Genomic DNA, 4,934 nt, shown 5'->3' with positions numbered 1-4,934 from the left:
TGCTGGCTATCCCTTAGGATGTTAGCCTGGGCCAGTCCATCAAGGATGGTGACTTTCCTCCAGAGAAGGTGACTTAGTGGAAAACTCCGTTGAGTTCAACCCTATGTCAGCACAGTTACTGGATGTTTTAAGGTGAACATCCTCTCACCCAACATGTTGCCTCAGGAGTACTTACTATGGGGTGCATCTTTGAAAAGACAAACCAAATGCATGGTCTCTGCATGGGCCTACTATCATTTCGGGCAGACAGATCATTTTGACAAACTGCAAAAACTGATGAAAATAAAGTACAACGCAACTGGCTTTACTAAATAGGGCAGGACTCAGCTACTGCAGACACCATACTCAACCCACCATACTCTACCACCTGTTCAAAGGGATCAAATGCACAGAACTCAGAGGCGGAGCTTTTCAGTATCTCACCTTTATGTCTGGATTTCATTCCTGAATTGGGGTCTTCAGTCTGGTACTTCTAGGCCACGAGGCAGATGCACCTCATAACAGACACTCTGCTAGGCACAGAATTCCTTGGTATTCTCTGTGCTGGTGGGATTCCTCACTTCAGCAGCGCTTGGGGAACTGGTTTAGTTGCTGTGGGAAAGTTGTGTCTATTTTACTTAGTATTTGCTTTTATTTTAGGGCTCAATTTTGTCAGCATGCTGGTGAATGGAGGTTCCTAGCTGAGTAAGGTGCACCTGTATGGCACACAATCATCTTGCATACACACCAACTTAAATGTGAGCGATTCAATTTATCTTCAGCATGTGTGCTTCAGTCCAAATAACTTCTGGGGATTAGGCATATACTCAATTTAAGCATATACTCAAGTGCCTTCCCAGACAGAAATACTTAAAATAAACACATGCTTTTCTGAACAAGGGGGAAGCCTTTGTTCCAGTGTCTCACCAGTGACTAAACAAATATTAGAATCCATGAACAGCTTTCAACCAGTGCCCCGAGGGGGGCCAACTAAGAAGAGCCATTTATAAATGGTATCGTTAAAATTTAACTTCTTTCCTGGATAAACTAATCATTGCTGGATAAACTAATCATACTATGTTAACTGGACTTGAATGGAAAGACTATGAACTTTGGAAAACAGCCATAATTGGTAGAGAGCTACATCAATTTGGTGTCGATATTGTAGCCCTCAGTGAGACGAGACTTTCAGAAACTGAATCACTAGATGAAGTGAAGTACCACTTCTGCTGGTCTGGGAAACCTGACAATGAACCAAGGATACGCAGTGTCAGCTTTGCTGTTAAGGAGTCTGTCCTCAGAGCATGTTACCATCCGATATCTATCAATGAGAAGATCATGCGGCTGGATGTGAACGTGAACTCGGGAACCTGACACTTCCGTTCATCTCTGGACCAACACTTAACTACTCCAAACAGCAAAAAGATATGTTCTATCCTCAACTGGAACAAACTGTCCAGAATATCCCTGCAAGGAACAAACGTGCTGTTCTTGGTGATGTCAGTGCCCATGTGGGTAAGGACTGGGTGCACTGGGAACAACATATCACTGGCCAATATGGCACAGGTGGCTTCAATGAAAATGGCCAACATGTCCTTGAGCTGTGTGCCTCTTGTTAGCTAATAGTTTCAAACACCTATTTTGCTGGCAGCAGCTGCAGCAAGGTCACGTGGAAGCATCCCCATTCAGGACACTGGTATCAAGCTTGACCTCATCCTGGTGCATTGCAGAAACAGTCACAATATACTGTATGCTCAATCAGTGCATAGCACTATAGTGACACTGATTATATGTCTTTGTCAGGACCGAGCTCCAGTTACGTAACAAGATCCGTCATGTGAAACCAAAATGTAAACCTCCCCTCAACATCAGTAACATGAAGAACTCTGACATGAGTAAAGTTTCAATCTGCGCTTGAGCATGCTTCTGAAAATGTTCAACTTGATTCCCCTGATTCTGACACCTTGTGGGAAAATTTCAAGAACCAGACACTGGCTACTGCCAAGGATGTCTGTGGAACAGCAATGAAAAAACAACCTGACTGGTTTGCAGCATCTGAACATCTGCTTCTCCCACTCAGAAAAGAAAAAGGAACCTCGCCTAACTCTACTTCAACAACCAATGACGTCCAGAAACCTTAAGTTCAAAGAGGCTAAGGCTGCAGTCCAGAAATCCACCAGAGAATGTGCCCAGATGTATTGGCAAGATCCTTGCACAAAAGTCAGATGTTCTTTGAAAGAAGTACCTGTGATGGAACTAGAGGCACTTGGTCTGACTTGTTAAAAGACTGCAAACCTGAAAGCAAAAGATGGTACCATCCTGACTGACAGACAAGAACAACTTGACTGATGGATTGAGCAGTGCAAAGAACTCTACTCAAAGGATGCTATTATCTTTGTTATATGCCTTAACTACTATTCCTCAGCTTCCAGTGATGCAAGACCTGGACCAAACACCAACTCTGGAAGATGTAGAGAAAGCTATGAAAGAGACTGCACCTGCAAAAGCAGCAGGCATTGATCAGATATCTCTGGGGCTCCTACAGGCAGAAGGAGAAAGCTTGCAAGCAACAGCCATGCACTTCTCTGCACCTGCTGGGAAGAAAGACATATACCCTAGGATCTGAAAGATGCAAAGATAATGACTCTATACAAAAATAAAGGGGACAGAGCAGACTGCAACAACTATTGAGGGATATCTCTTCTGAGTGTGGTCAGCAAGGTGTTTGCAAGGTGGTGCTGAAAAGACTCCAAGTCTTTGCTGAGCCTGAGAGCCAGTGTGGGTTCAGAGCTGGATGCTCCACAACTGACATGTCCTTCACACTGCATTTGTTGCATTCATCAACTTACAAAATGGCTTTAATATACTTAGCAGGAATGACATCTACAAGATCCTGTTGAAAACTGGCTGTCCACAAAAGGTGCACTCTCTATTTAAGGAGGTCCTTGGGGGAATGAAGGCAACCATCCAGTATGAAAATGAAACTTCATCTGAATTTAATATTGATACTGGCATGAAGCAAGGCTCTGTTTTAGTGCCTAGTGCTTGGCATCTTTTTCTCTATCCTTCTTAAGTATGCTTTTGGAAATGATCAATCTGGCATACTTATTGAATCGAGGGTGGATGCCAGCTTGTTCAACATCAGACAATTTCAGAGCAAAAGGCATGCCACCCAGCTCACCGCTCAGGATCTGGTCTTCTCAGATGATGTTGCATTCATTGCTAATGATTTGTCTAACCTGATGAATTACAAATCATGATGAACAAGTTATCTGATGCATGCATCAAGTTTGGCATGGCAATCAATATCAAGAAAACAGTTGCCATATCACAGGGCACCAACATCCCACTCAAAATCTATATTCATAATGATACTCTGGACAGTGTAAATTACTTCTGTCATCTCGGCTCAAGTCTTACCAGCTCATATAGCCTTGATAGACTTGACTCAGGAATCTACAAAGCTTCTGTCACTTTTGGCAAACTTACCTCATGTGTCTGGAACAGCAAACTAACCCTGAGCACAAAGGTGTTCATCTATCAGGCTTGTGTCCTTAGTACCCTTATTTAGGGCTGTGAAAGCTGGGTCACATATGCCAAGCAGGAGGGGAGATTGAACAGGTTCCACCTTCACTGTCTCAAAAAAATCCTTGGAGTCTCTTGGGACCACAGCTCACCAACGGGGTATCATCCTGTGTTCCACTGCACTTTTGGCCCTGTCATGGTGTTCTACTAAAATATAGTAGAATGGCAGGGAGGGGCCATCACCAGGGAGGACTATACTGCAGTTGTTCGGGGCTGCAGGGGAGTGGTCAGGAAGGCAAAGGTGGAGATGGAACTGGGACTAGCCATGCGGATCAAGGACAACAAGAAGTCCTTTTTTAAATACATAGGGGGCAAAAAGAAGGTACCGGGTAACATGGGGCCCCTGCAAAACACGCTAGGAAATCTGGTCATCACACCAGATGACAAACATACCCTATTTAACAACTTCTTTACCTCCATTTTCCTGAGCAGGGACAGGATCAGCCCCCGTATTGAGATCCCCTCAGGTCCCAGGGGAGGCACACCCAGGCCAAGGGTCAGTGAGGATCTAGTCAGGGAACTTCTGGAGGGACTAGATGTATTTAAAATTAGCTGGTCTGGACAATCTCCACCCCAGAGCGCTGAGGGAATTAGCTGAGGTCATTGCAGGACCCCTGGCACAGCTTTACGAGCACTCGTGGTGCTCTGGTGTGGTGCCAGAGGACTGGAAGAAGGCCAAAAAGGGGAGGAAGGAGGACCCGGGGAACTATAGGCCAGTTAGTCTTACCTCAATCCTGGGTAAGCTTTTTGAGAGAATTATTCTAGCACATGTCCACGAGGGGCCAGCAGGGGAGATTATGCTTAGGGGCAACCAATGTGGGTTCATTAGAGGCAGGTCCTGTCAGACCAACCTGGTGGCCTTCTATGACCAGGTCACAATATTCTTAGATGCAGGGGTAGCAGTGGATGTAGTCTTTCTGGACTTTCAGAAGGCCTTTGACACTGTCTCTTACCCCATTCTCATTAAAAAACTAGGGGACTGACACCTACAAAGTCAAATGGGTCGCTAACTGGTTGGAGGGCCACACCCTGAGAGTGGTGATGGATGGCAAATTTTCGACCTGGCGGGATGTGGGCAGTGGGGTTCTGCAGGGCTCAGTCCTTGGGCCTGCACTGTTCAACATTTTCATCAGCGACTTGGATGGTAAAAAGCACCCTGTTCAAATTTGCTAATGCACTAAGATGTGGGGGGAAGTGGGCACGCTAGACGGGAGGAATAGGCTACAATCAGACCTAGACAGGTTACAGGGGTGGACAGATGAGAACAGGATGGGATTCAACACTGACAAGTGCAAGGTGATGCACCTGGGGAAGAAGAACCAGCAGCATACCTACAGGCTGGGGAACTCCCTTCTCATCAGTGCAGAGGC

Source organism: Crocodylus porosus, unplaced genomic scaffold (genome assembly GCF_001723895.1).
Source record: "Crocodylus porosus isolate Cpor-Errol unplaced genomic scaffold, CroPor_comp1, whole genome shotgun sequence".
In the NCBI taxonomy this organism is placed as follows: domain Eukaryota; kingdom Metazoa; phylum Chordata; order Crocodylia; family Crocodylidae; genus Crocodylus; species Crocodylus porosus.
Note: the sequence above shows the minus strand (reverse complement) of the source record.